The sequence below is a fragment of the Periophthalmus magnuspinnatus genome, chromosome 19, assembly GCF_009829125.3.
Source record: "Periophthalmus magnuspinnatus isolate fPerMag1 chromosome 19, fPerMag1.2.pri, whole genome shotgun sequence".
In the NCBI taxonomy this organism is placed as follows: Eukaryota; Metazoa; Chordata; class Actinopteri; order Gobiiformes; family Gobiidae; genus Periophthalmus; species Periophthalmus magnuspinnatus.
The window spans coordinates 28,710,775-28,731,189 of NC_047144.1; the positions used below are offsets into that span (position 1 = coordinate 28,710,775).

Genomic DNA, 20,415 nt, shown 5'->3' on the forward strand with positions numbered 1-20,415 from the left:
TCAAAAACATACCCAGAGTTGTGTTTTGTTTCATTCACACATGTTGGAGTAATCCTCTATTATTAACTGCAAAGCTAAAAATGCTCTGTTCCACCTTGTAATTCATGAAGTCATAGTTCCCAAGTTAACAGCTCCTTTTACCTTTTGTTCAGCAGAGATTGGCAATTTCAGGGCTGAAATGATTCAAGTGATTCTAATGAAGGTGTAAAGACTGCACAGTGGAGCGCTTCCTGTGTTACCACATGGCATCACAGTTTGGAACAGAGTGTATGCAGCGTTTGCGTGTTAAACATGTGTAAATGAAACAAAACACACCTCCAGGAAACAACATTATAACATAGATCAGAAAATAACTACAACTAACTACCTTTTCTGGAGAAAGGTCCATCACCTAGTAGTCTCCATGGAGATGTTATTGCTTTGCCTGGAATATTACATGGGATTACATGAAACACATCTATTTTGTATTTATGCTTGCTGGTGTTTTTATTGCTCATAACACCTTGAAAAACATGCACTCTTAATGCGACTAGTCTCACCTATCCTCAGTCTAGTCCTATCCTCAGTCTAATCCTAGTCTCAGAACTAAGAGCAGAGTGTTTGTCCACTGATCTGAAGGTTGGCAGTTTGAATCCCACTCTCAACATCAACATCATTGGTTGAGCAATCAGATCCACTGACCCATGGGTTGGCTGTGCAGTTCCAGCTAAATGATGTTGTTGTGTCCTTGGGCTAAATATCTGAAGGAGTGGTGCAAGAAACACAGATGTTCAAATCCTTTCATATTGTCACGTTTTTTTTCACTTGCATACTTGCTCACAGAACACGAACCATAACTTTTACTTAAGTAACAGTATTATTATACCAATACATAACAATAACTCAAGTACACTGAGGGCCCCCAGGAAGTATATTGCATAGGCCCCTGAGAAAGCTAGAAACAGCCCTGAAAACTAAAATTAAACCACAAAATAACTGCAGTCTTTGAAAATATCATAGTTTGTAATCTATCACCTTCTCACTGCACCTTGCCAATTTCATTTACCTTTTTGTAAAAACTAAACAATTAAAATCTGCTCCCAGACATGGCGCTGTCATGACACAACCGTCGGGCTTTTAAATAGAGTAGTATTTTTAACCATGCGGCGCTTTGTGATGGATCACAAATAAGGTGACGTCTGCGTGACCTTGTGAAGAGTGTGACTAAAGAGGCTGTAGTTCTCCTTTGTTTGAGACCCATCACTGGAGCAATAATGCTAATGAGAATACCAAATATATATATATATATATATATATATATATATATATATATATATATATATATATATATATATATATATATATATATATATATATGTGGGGTTTTAAAATGCAATGTATGATTTGTAGTATGTGATTCACTCTTCCTTACATCAGCTAATTTCTAACTTCTAACACTGATGGACACATTCACTATGATTTTCTACATACAGATCAATGAATAGTTAAACCAAGAATGCTGAATGAACTTTCTGAATTTTATTATGGATTCTTAGGAGGGCTACACAATTAATCGTTATTGAATAGAAATCACAATTTGAGTTGTGCAATTATCAAAGTGCAAAAGCTGCACTTATTTAGATAATAGAATGTCCTCTGCTAAGAACAAAATATACTTCATCTTTTCATTGTTGTACATGTAGTTTAGACTTCTGCAAACACATTTCGAAATGCATGAAGTTATTGTATTTAGTATTGTATTTGTATTTAGTTTATCTGTTCTTATTTCAGTACTCTCTCAAATGTGAATGTTCCAAGAGTTGTTTACCAGTCAAAACAAACTCTTACTTTTAAAATATAAATCAACACAACACTTGCTGGAATAATCACAAATATTATTTTTATTTATGTATTTTTTTTTTTTACCAAAGGAGCCATAATGTTAAATAAATGAGATGTGCTGTTTAGGGATAATTGTTATCTAACTACACACAGACCCCAAACCATGCTATATGCTGAGAGGAATTTTTAAAACGCCGATGACATCAAACACAATTGAATTGTGTATTAAGAAAAAGTCAGATTTTTTGCAATCATCGTTTGGTGAATGTCAATGTGAAGAGAGGGGCAGAGCTGTCAACCTATCACCACTTGGTGGTGAGTTGGATCCACTGGCAGAGGAAGAAGACAAATAGACCTGACAGACCCAAACATATTGTGAAGGTCTGTTGGGAACATCTGGTGGAGTTCAGCTGCCTCAGGAGTCCTCAAGCCAATAAGGCCAACAAGGCTGAGTCCCACTGCTGCCTCAGAGCTGTGGGACTCCAGGGCAGCAGTTGCAGCGTCAAAAACTCGGGATTGAAAATAATTCAAGGAGGCCATGGAGGAGGACTATCGGACGGCCTCAGACAAATTCTGGCAAACCATCCGAGGCCTCAGGAGGGGGAAGCAGTGCTTCACCAACACTGTTTACAGTGAGGGTGGAGAGCTGCTGACTTTGATTAGAGATGTTGTTGGACGGTGGAAGGTGGCAAGCTCCTAGATGGCAATGCTCTGGGGGTGGGTGAGATCCGTCCTGAGTAGCTTAAGTCTCTAGATGTTGTGGGGCCGTCTAGGCTGACACATCTCTCTGACCGATAGTCAAATTTCAGATTCAGGAGGAGCATTGTAATTTTTGTCCTGGTCACAGAAAACACTGGACCAGCTCTATACTTTCCATCGGGTGCTTGGGGGCTCATGGGAGTTTGCCCAACCAATCCACATATGGATCTGTTTTGTGGATCTGGAGAAGGCATTCAACTATGTCTCTCATAGTAGGGGATCTGGGGCTCTTTGCTAAGGGCGGTCCCTGTATGACCAGAGCAGGAGCTGTGTTCATTGCCGGCAGTAAGTCAGACCTGTTCCCTGTGCATGTTGGAATCCACCAGGGCTGCCCTTTGTCACTGTTCATTATATTTATGGACAGAATTTCTAGGCGCAGCCAGAGGCCGGACGGGGTCTGCTTTAGGAACCACAAAATCTGATCTTTGCTGTTTGCAGATGATGTTTTCCTGATGGCATCATCGAACCAGGACCTGCAGCAGGCACTGGAGCATGTGCATCTGAGTGTGAAGTGGCTGGGATGAAAATCAGCTCCTCCAAATGTGAGGCCGTAGTTTATAAGCACTTTTCATAACTCTCAGAGACCAGAGCAGAGTCTTGGCATAACGGTAAAGCTAAGAACAACTAGAATGCTAACTATGCACTTCCTGATTCTCAGACACTTTGTAATCAGATTTAGACAGCTGATTTATTTTGACCTCAAGAGCTGCATATACAATTTCTCTGTAATGGGGCAAGACACATTTTCTCAAATACAAGCTGATGCACTGTGGTCCATATTGCTCTCAAATCCATAGGCAGCCACATATTCTGTATTCCAGCTGTTTATTAGATGTTGACGAGTAAACTGTTCATCATGTAACATCTGCTCCATGTTTATTCCTCTGCATGCAAATGGAAACACCTTAGTGTTTTCACAAACCAGGCCATCGCTCTGTGACAATAGAGGATCTTCGACATCTGTCAGATGGGATATACAGACCGCGCAGCCTTCACTCCAGCTGATGCCGCGTCCTGCCTCGCAATTGTCAAATACAGCCAGTGCTTTTCCATTAGTTGCCATGGAAACAGCTCATGATGAATAGGGAAAGCAGTGGCGGTCATTGATAAAAAAAAAAAAAAAGTCACAAATGCAAAGCTTGTTTTTATAGCTTTTAGATACAATAAAAAAACAAGTTTTAGGTTGGGTAGCAAAAATGGAGCAGAAATGTCTTACCTTACTGCCATAGTGACAGGCTGAAAACAACTAAAGTCACAGAAAGTAACGTTTTAACCAAAATTGTTGATAGCACTAAAAGTGCCCTTACTGTGACTACTGTTTTGCATCTCCACAGATCTGACTCTTGGAGGATGGTCTCCTCCTGCTTGTTTCCATGGAAATCATATTCCTTTAGCTATAATCTTCCACAGTATGGCATAAAACTTATCTACTTCCATGGTTCATCTGTGGTCCCTGATTTAGACCTAGTTTAGTCCTGCTTTAGATCTACATTCCTACTTTCATCCATGGTCCCTGGTTTAGACCTGGTTTAGATCTACATTCCTACTCTCCTATGGTCATGAGCTTTGGGTATCGACCAAAAGGACAAGATAGCGGATACAAGCTGTCAAAATCACTTTCCTCCACAGGGTGGCTGGGCAGGGAGCTCAGCCACAAGGTAGGAGCTCGGAGTAGAGCTGCTGCTTCTCCATGGGGAGAGGAGCCAGCTGAAGTGGCTCAGGCATTTGTTCAGGATGAATCCTGGTCACCGCCTTACGGGCATGTCCCACCAGGAGTAAAAGTGCAATTGTATTACGAAATTACCCAAGTCATTGTAACTGTTCGCAACCCACCTCTGAACCTACAGGTTAAATAATAGGCTAATTTTACCCCAGTGGTGTTTCGTTTCATTCATGTCTGAGTAATCTATCAGCTTTTGTTTTAAACTCCATATTAGACCTGAGTTCACCGCTCAGCTCTAATATTAGTGTTTCATTTAGTAGACTCACAAATCAGCATTGTCATGAAATTCAGATTTGTCAGAATAATTGTTGAAGGTCCACCTCTCCTCTGCTGCTCCACTGGAGATAGCTGGACATTTTGGGATGTGAATAACATTGTATATTAACCTCAGTCTCGCTGCCAAAAGCAACAACAAAGAAATGGGTTTTATGAGTTATGAATAAATTAGACTACTAAATAAATATGTAAATTTGTTTTGTTGAATAAAAACAACTAAATAAGCCCAAACAAATGAGGTTGTCAGTTATAATGTTATATATTGTTAGCATACCAAATTTAGGCATGTAAAGCTGTGTTTCTACTTTTGTCCAAATTATAATTACTCTTATTAACTTTTGCACAAGGACAATTGGTGTGAGTGTGTTTTTCAGTTGGTGAAACATTATTTTGATTGCACATGTTAAAGACCGAAAATTTTGATTAGGGATGCACCGATCCAATACTGGTACTGAATACCAGTGCCAATCCTGAAAAACTTGCTGGATCAGATATCGGCTTCCGAATGTCAATTCAGACGATATCGTGGTTGGACACACCACATCCAAACTAGCCAATGTGGGTGAAGTGTCCTGCCTAAGGACACAACATGAATCTCCTCTAAAGCTACTACTGGCCCTCTGTTCCACCTGGTATTTCCAACAGTGTCCCATCCAAGCACTAACCAGGTCCGGCTTTGGTTAGCTTCTGAGAGTTGACAAAGTTTGTTACATCCTTAACATATCGTCTCTTCTTATATACTAAGTAATGCTTATAGGCTGTAAAAGGCATTATATACAGAAGTTGTTTACATAAACCAGATAAAGACGAGCCAGAGAGTATCAATCAAGTATTGTTTAAGTCAGCATCGCACACACTCTTCACACTTTTCCAGACAGAATGTGTGGTATTGGTCCAATCATCTGTACTGACTCTATATTTGAAACAGAATAATATGAACATCAACCTTGATTCATTTAGTTGTTGAACAGAAGGTGACAGACTGCTCTTCTGCATGGGTGTGAAAAGCTTGTATTATTTATTTATTTTTTCCTCACAAAAGTGCTCCAACATATTATGGCCATTCCCACAGTTATGGGGCATTACCAGATGGACCTTCTCTGTATAGAACACGATGGGTTTCATTCATGAATGTTTTCTTAAAAAAATGTTTTCTAACTCCCACTTTAAGAAGATGCTGAGAGAACTCAGCCAGATTCACAATGTGTTCTTGAGCAGCCAAATGTGTTCTTAAATAACAACTGCACAAAAATCCACTACATCCAGCTATGAACATCACGTCACTCATTTACTTTTCATTTATATGAGTATATATTTAACATTGCAGTTTTACAGCTTCACCGGCGATTAAATGTCATTGGATCAACTTGCAATCGTGGAGGAACGAGTGTTCCTGACTGTTTGTAAGATTTGTTCTTCCCTAAGACCATTTTCATTTTAGGAAACATTTTGTGAATGCCAAAAATGTTCAGAAGAAGCCCTTAAGTACAAATTTGTTTGTAAGAACACTTCATGAATGAGGTCCAATGATGTCCATGGCCAGGCTGGACAATGCACTAATGACGTTGACACATATTCTGCATTCGTATATTCTGCATTCTTGTGGCTTTAATTCTCTTTTAAATATGCCATTGGGCAACTTGGTATTAGTATTTAACATTTTATATCTTGATATAATATCAACATTTGGAAAATGTACTGTATAACTTTTACCTTAGTTAGCAATGATAGTTAGGCATATTTCTTTATTGTCAGCAACAGGAATTCCTTAACCCCCATGAATGTTATAGATCCAAGCCTCTTTGATGAACAGCGACACGTCTTCACTCCTACAACATTTTCTCCAGTTGACAGGTTTAACTTTGGCTTTTACTACTTGCTAGATAGATATGTTTAATGCCATACTGTGGAGCATTCATGTCCAAACAAGGTTCCCGTGCATCCTGGAAATTCTAGAAAACCTGGAAAATAATTGGCAGAGCAGATTCTTCCTTGAAATTTTCTCCTCACTTTGCTTTGCTGTATTACTTGACTTAAAATGAATAGAGATTGTTAATTTCACCTATTAGAGTAGTCTCAAATCCAACAAAATGCAAGAAACAGCTACATCTATTTTTGCACAAACCTCCTTACATATTTGTTATTCTTTCCTACATGGTGTCACATGTAGGTGTTTCTTATTTTCCAGTGTTATAAGTGCAATACTAGACTCACAGGTACCATTCAAATGCAGAAAATAAGTAGGGAACACTACCTGCTTGTTTTTTTAAGGCATTGGAATTGGGTTCAAATCTGGTTTCCATCTAATTTGATATAAAAAAATAAAAAAAATGTATAAAAAGAGGGTAATCTGTCTGTTACATAACTAAAAATGTCCTGAAAAGTCCTGGAAAATTATTTCAAGCAAAGTATGAGAACCCAGCAAAACAATAATATCTTTCTAAATACATTCAGTAGGTAGAACTCCACTACACACCTGAAAAGTTACAAAGTGGACCTTTAACAATCACTCTAGGCAAACTACAAAATCCTTTTATTAAAGGCTGAAAATATGTTTATAATGCTCTCTTTTATGTGGGAAAGAGAAGTGGTCCAAAGTACATTCAGTCTGAGTCATACTTAATAGCGGCACTTTCATTCTACCTCTCAGTTACTATTTTTCGCCCAAGTCTAATGAGCAGGAGCTGCTACTGAGAGGACCAGGTCTTTACAGTGAAGTAACAGCTCTATCTAACCTGCTCTAACTCACCAGAGACCTCATATATAAAGCTTGCTTACACACTACGCATTGCATAGGGCACCCTCTCCTCCACTTTGTTTATCTTCTCATCTGTGATCTCCTGAACGTCTGTAGACATGGGGGAAAAAGCAACACTTGTGGAGAGGAGCAGCAGTGAAGAGAGTGAAAAGTGTTATAAAAATATGTAAAAAATAATTACATTCAAATTTGTGCATTTAAGCAGATGTTAGTCAAAACACAGAGAAGTCCTGTTTATTCCTCTCATTATTCTCAACTATGTTTGAAGCCATGTGCTCTAATGCATGAGCATGTGCATTTTCCCGATGCACTGCGGGATCTCCCTCAAATCTCCAGTGATAGACTTCTATAGTCCACAGTCTGTGCTGTGATAGACTTCTATAGGCCTCAGACTGTGCTGTGATAGACTTCTATAGTCCACAGTCTGTGCTGTGATAGACTTCTATAGTCCACAGTCTGTGCTGTGATAGACTTCTATAGTCCACAGTCTGTGCTGTGATAGACTTCTATAGGCCTCAGACTTCTATAGTCCACAGTCTGTGCTGTGATAGACTTCTATAGGCCTCAGACTGTGCTGTGATAGACTTCTATAGGCCTCAGACTTCTATAGTCCTCAGTCTGTGCTGTGATAGACTTCTATAGGCCTCAGACTGTGCTGTGATAGACTTCTATAGTCCACAGTCTGTGCTGTGATAGACTTCTATAGTCCACAGTCTGTGCTGTGATAGACTTCTATAGGCCTCAGACTTCTATAGTCCACAGTCTGTGCTGTGATAGACTTCTATAGGCCTCAGACTGTGCTGTGATAGACTTCTATAGGCCTCAGACTTCTATAGTCCTCAGTCTGTGCTGTGATAGACTTCTATAGGCCTCAGACTGTGCTGTGATAGACTTCTATAGTCCACAGTCTGTGCTGTGATAGACTTCTATAGTCCACAGTCTGTGCTGTGATAGACTTCTATAGGCCTCAGACTTCTATAGTCCACAGTCTGTGCTGTGATAGACTTCTATAGGCCTCAGACTGTGCTGTGATAGACTTCTATAGGCCTCAGACTTCTATAGTCCTCAGTCTGTGCTGCGATAGACTTCTATAGGCCTCAGACTTCTATAGGCCTCAGTCTGTGCTGCGATAGACTTATTTAGGCCTCAGACTTCTATAGTCCACAGTCTGTGCCGCGATAGACTTCTTTAGGCCTCAGACTTCTATAGTCCACAGTCTGTGCTGCGATAGACTTCTATAGGCCACAGTATGTGGCTGTGTCCCAACACAGAGAGGATGAACTAATGACCGGACCCCAGAGAAAACTCCTCCTTCAAGTGGCACACAGGCTTTGGGTAATGAAGCACTGGAACTAAATGCAGATTCAATAATTTACATTTGTCTTCACGCATCGTGCGCCTCTTGAAACTGGGAGTTCTTGCTGTTGTCAACTTGCTCTTAATGGCCTTCCTGTCTAAATAAAGAAAACAATGTTCACACTTGTCCTGGCCCAGGCCCGCATACTCAAAGAGGTAAGAGCTCATTCAGTTCTTTGAGTGAATGATGCCCCAGGTCAAAGGTCAGATGCTTTTTCTCACCACTGTTAAAGGGCACATGAAAAATATATATTTTTAAAGTTTTAACCATGTTGTTACAGGACTAAAGATGTATTTTGTTTCATTCATGCTTGTCTCATTAATCCAGTAATCCAAATGCGTCTTCCCTGAACGCTCAGTTTGCCTGGATTGTTGGTTACAGGTAAAACTTTAGACCACATGTGTCAAACTCAAGGCCCGTGGGCCAAATGCGGCCCACCACGTCATTTTATGTGGCCCGCATCAAAGTAAATTAAAAGGTATGACTGTTTTAAAATGTGAGTTTATCATTAGATACACAGTTAAACAGCCATTTTTTTCATATTTACGCAAATCCATATGCAATATTTTTAACTTGAAAAAGTAATAAATATAGAAACGGTTAATTAACAAGATAAAAACGTATTGACATTTATCTTACAGTTACATCTGGCCCTTTGAGAGCAACCATTTTGTTCATGTGGCCCTTCATAAAAATGAGTTTGACACCACTGCTTTAGACCTCTACAGTTTTTAAGTGCATAAACAATAACCATATAATTTTTTGGTAGGCAAATTGTATCCACAATGAATGCATGGCTTTGAAGTAAAGAAATGTGAAATACTACTCCCAAGGTCACCACAAGTATGCTTAAAATCAAATTAAAGGGACAGGAATGCATGATTTGTGTCCATTAAAGGTGCTGTATAAAATGTTTACATGGTGTCATGACAATGCTGACAACTAACATGCTAACCCTGGACTTCCTGATTCTCATCCAAAAAACACTTCATAATAAGACGCAGACAGCACTTATTGATCTGAAGAGCTGCTTCTACAAACAATATGGGGTAAGACATGCAAGAAAATCAGGCACAGGTCCTTAAATGTCTTGCCCAAAAAGGTCAATCAGGGAATCATAGATTGAAAAGCTCTATTGTAAAAAGTCTTGGAGTTTTATTTTATCTCATTCACAACAGATATAAATCAAGTCTGTAAAACACATTTTCCACCTGCATAATATAGCCAAATCATAAATATAAATATTTATCATCATGAATTTATTTACATCAAGGCTAAACCACTGTAATTGTGTGCTACCTGTGTGCCTTAAAAGCTCTATAACACGTTTTCAGCAGCCAGGCTGTTTACAGGAACTAAAAGAAATAGAGAGCACATCACCCTGGTGCTTCCTATCCACTTGCCCCTGTAGGTTTAGGCTTTCAGGTCTGTGGAGGTACAAGCTCACTACGGTATGTGTAGAATTTCAAGCCAATGCAACAAGTGATAAGAGACAATGATAATATAGTTACATCACCCAAAATACAGCTTACAAACAGATTTTTACCACTGTCACAGACTGATGATGATGATGTTAATATGCAAACGGAAAATTGATTTTTGTCGCAAAACAAGAGCAATGAAGTTGGCAAAAGAGCTGTGGCAGACAGGTGATCTGTGCCAAATGTCAAGGTCAGAGATACGCTGCTGCTAGGAGACGGTGCTATCAGAGATGTGACTCACAGAGGAATCCAAACTTGCTCTTACCCCAGTCACACTGTCTCTGATATTACAAAACTCCTCCCAAAAGTTTTGTCAACATACCAAGGAGCTAAACAGCTGATTGTGCAAGTGGGTGCAGTTGACACCGGAATAAATCAGACTGAAATCTTGAAAAAGAATTTCATTGAATTATTTGAGGAGCTTGATAAAGTGGAGGTTAAGACTTTCATCAGTGGACATCTTCCTAGCATAGGCACAATGAAGACGAACAAATTTACCCGGCTGCTTCAGCTGAACACATGGCTGTTCAACACGTGTGTGGTCAGAGGACTGCACTACATTGAGAACTTGGATCTATTCTGGAAACGAGAGGACCTGTTCAAGGGAAATGGCCCCCACCTGAGCAGAGGTGGAGTGAGAGTGTTGACGGATAACCTCCTCCATGCTCTGAGAAACCGGCCTGGACAAGGTCCTGGGCCAGTGAGAGAAAAGAGGAATGAGAGAAGCATTCCTGCTGCACCAACCAGAGACCAAATCAATGTGTCAGCACCACCAGCAGCACCACAACTACAACCACTACCTCCCCCAGCGAAGGAGTCAACACCAGCAGCACAACCATCTCTCCCAGCGAAGGATTCAGCAGCACCACAACCTCCCCAAGAGAACAAATCAGCATTACCACCACCTTCAAAAGTGAAGGATGCATCTCCAGCATCACTTCCCTCAGGGCCCACATCACAGGCCTTGAACCTGTCTGTGACAGCCCCAGCAGAGGTTTCAGTCGCAGCAGCATCCACATCACCTCCCCTGCCCACAGACCAGCCCTGGGTCCCCTTTGCTACATCTACTCCCTCTAGGGACTCCTCACTCTCGTTTTCCCCCCCACCTTCACCTATGGCCCTTCCCGACCATCTAGAAAGTCTCATCAGATCAGGAATTAAGATGGCTCCCCTCAAACCTAATATAGAGCGATCGAGAGTTCTGGCATCAATTATACTGAACTCTTCCCCGTACCCACCTATCCCCCCTCGTCTTTCACCCAAACTCCCCCCTGCTCCGCCTCCTCTTCCCTCACCTGGTCCCTCACCCAAACTCCCCCCTGCTCGCCCTTCCCTGCCTTCCCCCAGAGCTGTTATCAACAAGAGCTAGGACACACAGGGCCTCTGCTGTCTCAGGACATACAGTCATGATAAAGATAATATCATGCTGAGGTCCTGTGATGGAGCTATATCTACAGTTACACCATGTAGACTGATTAACAGAAGGACAGTTAGACTGTCCAATCAGAGACATTTAGTTCACATTCCCTGTAAGACGATAACATCCAGTCCTACTGAAACTAATCTGAAACTTGCTGTACTCAATGTCAGATCTTTATGTAACAAGTCCTTTTTAAATAATGATTTTTATTTCTTCTTTTAGTCTTGACTTTATGTTTATAACTGAAACATGGCTTGACAAAAACACAGGTAATGCAATTCTAGTGGAATCAACTCCACCCAACTTCAAATTTGAATCTGAAACACGACTAAACAAAAAGGGTAGAGGTGTGTGTGCATTTTTTAGAGATAATTTAGTTACTCACAGATTATCATTTGGGGTGTTTTTCATCTTTTGAGTATGTTTCATTCAAAATGGAGCTAAAACAATCCCCCTCCATATTCTACTTAGTCATATACAAACCTCCCCAGCACTGTCTGAGTTTTATTGATGATTTTACTGAGATGCTTTCAGTCGTATGTTCAGACTTTGATGGTTTAGTCATTACAGGTGATTTTAATGTACATGTGGATAATGTGTTTGACAGAAACGCTAAAGAGCTCAGTTCTGTCCTTGAAACCTTTGGTCTGACTCAGTATGTCAGTGAGCCCACCCACTACAGAGGACACACTCTGGACCTGCTCACTACAAAAGGACTAAATATTTCAAATGTCAATGTGGTGGATGTTGCTGTCTGCTCATTTCTGTGTCTTCTTTGACCTGTCTGTTATTCCCAAACCAGCGGCTGGTCCTGCAGTTGTTCGAAGGAGACACATGAATGATAAAACAGGTGCACTGTTCATGGAAATGATACACTTGCCTCATGTTCTAATGTTGATGATTTGTTGAACTCTGTAATTTCGAGTATTTTGAATGTTTTGGACACCATTGCCCCAATGAAGGTTAAAATGGTTAAAGATAAGCAGAAAGCGCCATGGAGGAATGATGACTCGGTCAAGGCACAGAAAAGGGAGTGCCGGAGGGCTGAGCGGGAATGGCGCAAGTCAAAGCTCCAGGTTCATTATGAGATTTACAGAGAAAAGATGCACATGTACAACCACAGTTTATGTAGAACAAGGCAAAGGTATTTTTCTGACATTATAGGAAAATGTAGTAACAACTCTCGTGTCCTGTTTGCAACAGTAAACAGATTAACAAACCCCCCAGCTCCTCTGCCGTTAGAACTAATTTCCATATCTAAGTGCAATGAGTTTGCGGTATTCTTTAATGACAAGGTTCAGGGCATTAAAAATGCCATAAATTCCACAACGCAAACCCAGCAGCGACCTAGACACTTACAGCTGACTCTCTTTGCACCTGTAACTGACAAAACTGTCCAAGAGATTGTCACCAGTCTGAGTTCATCTACATGCTGCCTCGATGTGTTACCCACTAAATTTCTAAAGTCTGTGCTCAACAGTTTGCTGTCACCACTCACTCACATAGTTAATATGTCACTTCAATCTGGAACATTCCCAAGCGCTTTGAAAACTGTGGTTATCAAGCCTCTCCTAAAGAAGAGCAGTCTTGATGCCACAATATTGAACAATTATCGACCGATCTCAAATCTGCCGTTTTTAGGCAACGTCCTCGAAAAAGTTGTTTACCAACAGCTTATTAACTTCCTCGAAATGAACAACTCCTTTGATGTCTTCCAATCAGGTTTTAGACCCACCACAGCACTGAGACGTCTCTTATCAAGGTGACAAATGACATCCGCCTGAACACTGATGCAGGCAAAGTCTCAGAGTGCTACCTTTGACACTGTGGATCATGGGTTTCTCTTATAGAGACTAGGGGACTGGGTGGGCATCTCTGGTACTGCACTAAAATGGTTCAAGTCATATTTAGAAAACAGGGAGCACTTTGTTGAAATTGGAAAATGTATATCAGTTAAAATGTCCCTGACCTGTGGGGTACCCCAGGGTTCAATCCTGGGACCCCTGCTGTTCAATCTTTACATGCTGCCATTAGGCCAGTTAATACGCAACAATAATGTGTCCTACCACAACTATGCAGATGACACTCAGATCTATGTCTCACTGCAGCAGGTGAATATGGACCAGTGGACTCACTCTGCCACTGCATCCAGCAGATCAGTGTGTGGATGCAAAACAACTTTCTCCAGCTAAACTCAGACAAGACTCAAGTCATCATCTTTGGCCCAGAGAAACATAAATAAAGTGTCAGCAGTCACCTCCAGTCTCTCTCTCTAAAACCTTCAAATCAGGCTAGAAATCTAGTGGTAACAATGGACTCAGACTTGAACTTTAACAGCCACATCAAATCAATAACATCTGCAGCTTTTTACCACCTAAAAACATTGCAAAAATCAAAGCTATACTGTCAAAGCCAGACTTGGAGAGACTTATCCATGCATTTGTCTCCAGTAGGTTAGACTACTGTAACATCCTGTTCACTGGCTTATCCAAACAAGCCTTAACACAGCTGCAGTACATCCAGAACACTGCTGCTCGGGTCCTGACCAGAACCAGGAAGTACGAGCACATAAGTCCTGTGCTCAGGTCTCTGCACTGGCTTCCTGTAGCTCAAAGAATAGACTTTAAAGCAGCTCTGCTTGTGTATAGGTCTCTCCATGGCCTAGGTCCAAAGTACATCTCCGACATGTTAGTGCCATATGAACCATTTTGCAATTTGTGGACTTCAGGGATCGGCCTCCCGCTGGTGCCCAGAGTCAGGACTAAACATGGAGAATCAGTGTTTCAGTTTTATGCAGCTAAAACTTGGAACAGTCTTCCTGAAGATGTGAGACAAGCCTCTACTTTGACAATGTTTAAATCCAGGCTCAAAACAGTTCTGTTTAGCTGTGCATATGACTGAAAGATTTTTATTCTGCACTCTTCTCCTTTAATGGTAATTTTATGATGACAAAAGAAACATGGACTGACGAACTTTTACTAGACATAGTAAAGTGACAGGAAAGTATTTGAGAAGTGACAGGAAAGTTTTGTAAAGTAACGGGAAAGTTCTTAAACTGAGCAAGACAATGTTTAAAGAGTGAGAGAGTTTTTAAAGGGTGCAAACGAGTGGGTGAGAGAGTTGCAGATTAGGTAATTATTTATGTTTTGATTTGTATGATTTTAATGTCTTTCTTATTCTGTAAAGCACTTTGAATTACCTTGTGTACGAATTGTGCTATACAAATAAACTTGCCTTGCCTTGCCTATATCACTCAACTGTACTTGAGAAAATACAAACCACCTTTGGCCACTGATCCAAGGAGGATTTTTTTTGGCTAGTTTTAAAGCAGACCTATTAAGCAAAATAGACTTTTTAGAGCTTGTAAGTTTTTAGCTGTTTCTCTTTCTCATTTACCTTTGTGAAGTTGTTTTTGGAGTGAGCAGTGCATGTTGGACCAAGCTTTAACCTCTTATTTCAAGATGCTATATTGCAATTCAATTTTCACTGCCACACATTACTTTGTTCTCCAATTTTATTTTCTTAATCAGTGATACACATAGAATTCGGCAGCATTGTGTAATCATTTTTGGTACAAAAGAAAAACTACGGTCTGCAGCTATCCATAGGAGGGTGGCCGACAGCTACACAGCTTGTGATGACGTTCATGCCACGTCATCTCCAACTGAGCTCCACAGTTTTCTAGAATGAAAGTCATACTTGTTCTTTTTTTATTAAGTTGTTCTAGATAAATATTGCAATTTAAAAAGTGCACCCAATAACATAATGATCCACGGGTGTCATAGATTATAACTATAGCAGACACAAGTACATCCAGGTACATCTTCTTTAAAAGCTTTAACACCCTTCACACAGCTGCAATCGTGCCTGCGTGGAGACTTTGGACACTCCAGCAAACAAAAGACCCTCTGATCCGCGAGCGACGCTACTAATTAGAGGCTGTCGGCCCATTGATTCCACCCGTGTTTATTTGAGCTCCATCCTCGACCAAACAAAACGCTTTTCACATGCCTCTATGCGACAAGTACATGGACCTATTTCAGCTGTTAGCCACTCGGTTACATCAGCGAAGACTGCTGGGAAATTATCATGAAAAACACCCGATCAAAAGAGACACGTTATCTACAAGGCATTACACATTACAGATCGCTTAGTTAGAATAAGAAGAAAATAATTATATGAGTAAAATGAAAGAAAAAAAAAAAAAAAAAGATTTGTTTTGAACCACTATTGCCGAAAGCGCATTTAGAGATCTGTTTCCTGGTTTCTAATGGGCAGTGGTGTAAATGTGCTTGTTTACACAGAGCATGGCATCATGGGCTTTTCCTTTGAGCTGACATTTGTTTGTTGGATTCCATTTTTCAAGCGTCAGGTCCTTTTTGTGGTGACTGGAGAATTTGTCACGGCTAAAAGCTATCATTTTGAGAGTCGCCGGAGAGGAAAGCGCGCTGCTCTTGTTAAATCGTGTCGCTGTTCCATCTGGTTAACAGTAAGGCACTTGGAGTGATTGGGTGGATGATTTATGGACCATGTAAAAATAATATGAAATTTGTACAGATATTACAGTATGGAGTACAACATCTATAGAAAGCTGCATCAAAAAGCTGCTAAAAATAAGATTAAATAAATAACATGCAATGTGATCTTAAGATATACTATATAACTTTCTTGGTGAAGGATCTGCTATCTGCTGGTCTCCATGGAGATGTGATTACTTAAAGGGGTATTACTCTTCTATGGGGTATTGCTAATACATGTCATTTAAATCATGTTACCTTTTAGGTTCTTAAAATACTTTTTATACCTCTCTATCCTTATGGAGAAATTCACTTATTAACATGTTAACATACTCAGAGTGCCATCACAACACAATCAGCATGCATTCCTTAAATGAAACTACTGCACATTGCATCAGGTTTGTGAAGTTGTAGTGTAATGTATTCTATCCTTCTCTTGTATGTTTATGGAGAATGGCCATGTGGGAGCATGGGTGACATAGGCTTGTGGGCTGAGCTTTGGACAGAATTGTACAACTAATAAAAAGAAGGGCCTGAAAAGTGCCTGGGAGAAATTACAACATTACACAGACGTGCATGGATGCCATGTAACACCACTTCAGGCATGTTTTTAATGAGGGAACAACGATATACCACAGTAGAAAGCTCCAAAAACTGTCAAAGTCAATTTTGCATAATATTGGTGGCCTCTCAATGGATCTGACCTATGACTTAGCCCAGTGGTGTCACCTGTCTCTATGGAGAAGCCATTGTTTCTCATGTTGTGCATATGGCAACACTTTTCAAACTACTAAACATATCATTGTTTCTGTGTGATACTTGAAACTCAACAAGACAGGCATATTTTAACACATTTCTGATGGACTGTAAAAAAAGGTCTAATTAACAATATTTTTGCAATCCATCTATATAGAGGTTATGAAGATGTCATCACAGTCTTTAGAATTTAGTAATGAGAGACAAAGGCATGAGTGTCAATTGTGAGTAATGATATTTAATTCTGCAAAAACACATTTAAAATGTGAAAGAGCTACTCCAGCTTAATAACAGATATAAAAGTCAACTCTGTTAAATATTTAGTTTGTACCTGACATCTAAAACAAGAAAATCAGGTAACAGTTAAACAACAAGGACACTGTAGGCTACACTCACATTCATCATTAATACAAACTTTGTGACCACACACAGTTGAACGGAACCTTTCTTTCCGTAACTAAGAGGTTTCTGAGTCAGTGTGTTGAGAAAATAATTATTGTCAAGTGAAAACAATACTGTACATTTTGGACTATTGAGTGCACCTGAATATAAGTCACACTAGCTAAATTTTAAAAGAAAATGTATACATATATAAGCCACACTCAAATATATGCCACATGTTACAAATATGTTGTAACGTGAGATATTTACACAGAAAGACGGTGCATGAAGTTTTTTTTGTTTTTTTGTTTTAAGACACGTTTTTTTTTTTCAAATTGCGCCTGAAAATCAGCACCGACACGCCATTGACAAGGGATGTACATACCTGCATGTTTAGAAAATAAATCAGCACCAACACGGGCCATCTGCTTTTATTTCCTCTGAAAGCTTTTGTCGTCTTTTTACACTGACTAAGTTCTTCCCGCTGCTGCTTCCAACATCACACCGTCGGTGCATTAATGCCAAGCTTACGTACAGCGGCTCTATTTCCTTCTTTGAGGTCAAGCAGTGGCTCAATTTATTTAAAATCTGCATCCTTTGCATTTTTTTGAGTATTTTCCATGCTGAGGGTGTGAGCATGATGAGGGTGTGTGTAATATGACAGTCAAAACTAGTGTATTCATCAGCACATTATCTTTCCCCACGTCTATGTCGTTTTGTGTTTACTGCTAGAGAGTGCCCCCGGTGGCCATTAGCCAGTAAAAATCTATAAATTAGCCACACCCTTGTATAGGCCGCAGCGTCAAAACATGGGAAAAAAGTTCCGGCTTATGGTTCAAAATTTACAGTAGCTCCACAGACAAAAATGAGGTAGAAAAAAGCAAAGAGACTTATTTTGTCATATTCTATCCATAGTTCTTAGAATGTTGAGGAGCATTTTTCAAATAAAATGATGTCCATGCATGACCTCTATATGGCTAGTCCATTGATAATGTGTATCTTTGTTTTATAGTACAAGAAAAGTGAAGAGACTCAACTCACATTCAGAAACATGCATGATCATTGAATTTACTGTGTTTTTTTGTTGTTGTTGTCTTTTTTTTTTTCATGGTACAGGTCTGTTCAGACATGGTAAAGGACATTGGTCTTTACCATAGACTGTATATATAAATGGACATAGTTAACCTCCTAGCCACCGTGTTCCATATACGAAGTGAGCACAGGTGCGCTTCCAGCTCCACTGACTCTGGCTCCAATTCATTTCTATTGAAAAACTATCTCCCATCTCCAACTGCTGTTGTCAGGCTCGTCATTTTGGTCTTAAAATGTTCATATTAATTCAATTCACATGATCCTGATCCAGCCTCGCTTTGGATTGGCTTTGATTTTCAGAATCCAAAATATGAAACTCAGCTCCATATTCGCTCCTGCAACTAACTAGCCTCAATGAGCTTCATTTGACTTGAGCTAAATGCTATGGATGCCATCACACTCCCTTAGTCCACTTCTTTATACAGCCGATGGTCCTAACACTGTCTATTTCAACATATAGGCTATATATCAGGCTTCAAGCAAAGCACCTCCTGCCCAGACGGAGGGGGACCTGCCATGGGTGAACGACCTCAATTCTCACTTCCTGAGATTTGATCAATCACCCACTCCTCCCCCCATCCAGCTGCCTGCTCTCCCCTCCCCGGCTGGACAAGGGGGAACTCCTGCACCTCTTCACACCTCTGCCTCTGCTGTTTAGCCCACCGATACACATGGATTCACCCATCCTCCCAGCCTGCCACTGTCATTTTCTACAGCCCAGGTGAGATTGGAGCTCAAGAAGATCAGACCCAGGAAGGCAGCAGGACCAGACGGCATCAGCTCCAGGCTCCTTAAGTCCTGTGCAGATGAACTGTGTGGAGTTATGGAGCATGTCTTCAACATGCGCCTAAAGCTGAGGGTGGTACCATAACTCTGGAAGACCTCCTGTGTGGTACCGGTGCCCAAGACGCCACAGGCCAAGGAGCTCAGCAGCTTCAGGCCGGTGGCTCTAACATCTCACCTGATGAAGACACTGGAGAGACTGGTCCTTGGCCACCTCCGCTCCACTGTGAGCTCAGCGATGGACCCGTTGCAGTTTGCGTACCGGCCTGGCATCGGAGTGGAGGACGCCGTCATCTACCTGCTGCACCGCTCACTGTCTCACCTGGAGAACCCCAGCAGCACTGTGAGGATTCTCTTCTTTGACTTATCCAGTGCTTTCAACACCATCCAGCCACTGCTCCTGAGGGACAAGCTGGAGACCGCCGGGGTGGACTGTGACCTGGCAGAATGGATCCTGGACTATCTCACAAACCGGCCCCAGTTTGTGAGAGCCAAGAACTGCGGTGTCTGATCTCATGACCTGTAGTGTGGGGGCGCCCCAGGGCACTGTCCTCACGCCCTTTCTTTTCACCCTCTACACTGCAGACTTCAGACACAACACGGACAGCTGCGTCCTGCAGAAGTTCTCTGATGACTCTGCCATCATTGGCCTCATCAAGGATGATGACGATGTGGAGTACAGAGGACTAACACAGGACTTTGTGGACTGGTGTCAGCAGAACCACCACATCATCAATGCAGAGAAGACCAAGGAGATGGTGGTGGACTTCCGCAGACGCCACTCTACTGCCCCCTCAGTGAACATCCAGGGAAGGGACATTGAGAGAGTGGACTCATACAAGTACCTGGGTGTTCATCTGAACAACAAACTGGACTGGACTCACAGCACAGACGCACTGTACAGGAAGGACCAGAGCAGGCTCTATCTCCTGAGGAGACTCAGGCCTTTTGGAGTGAGAGGGCCACTCCTGAAGACCTTCTATGACTCTGTGGTGGCATCAGCCATCCTGTGCGGTGTGGTCTGCTGGAGCAACATCACAGAGAGGGAGAGGAAGAAGCTGGACAAGGTCATCAAGAAGTCCAGCTCTGTCCTGGGCTGTCCTCTGGACTCAGTGCAGGAGGTGGGGGACAGGAAGGTCCTGGCTAAGGTCATTTCTATGCTGGGCCATGAGTCTCACCCCCTGCAGGACACTCTGTCTGCCCTGGAGAGCAGCTTCAGTGACTGATTCACCCTCGCTGTGTGAAGGAGAGGTTTCAGGTGTTTCCTTCCTGGTGCTGTCAAACTGTACAA

At 41.2% G+C, this 20,415-nt stretch overlaps 1 protein-coding gene across 1 annotated transcript in view; it reads right to left on the reverse strand.

Moving 5' to 3' along the window:
* The window catches only part of ca10a (carbonic anhydrase Xa), a 352,599-nt gene that overhangs the window by 10,977 nt on the left and 321,207 nt on the right, over positions 1 to 20,415 (reverse strand). The window lies entirely within an intron of this gene.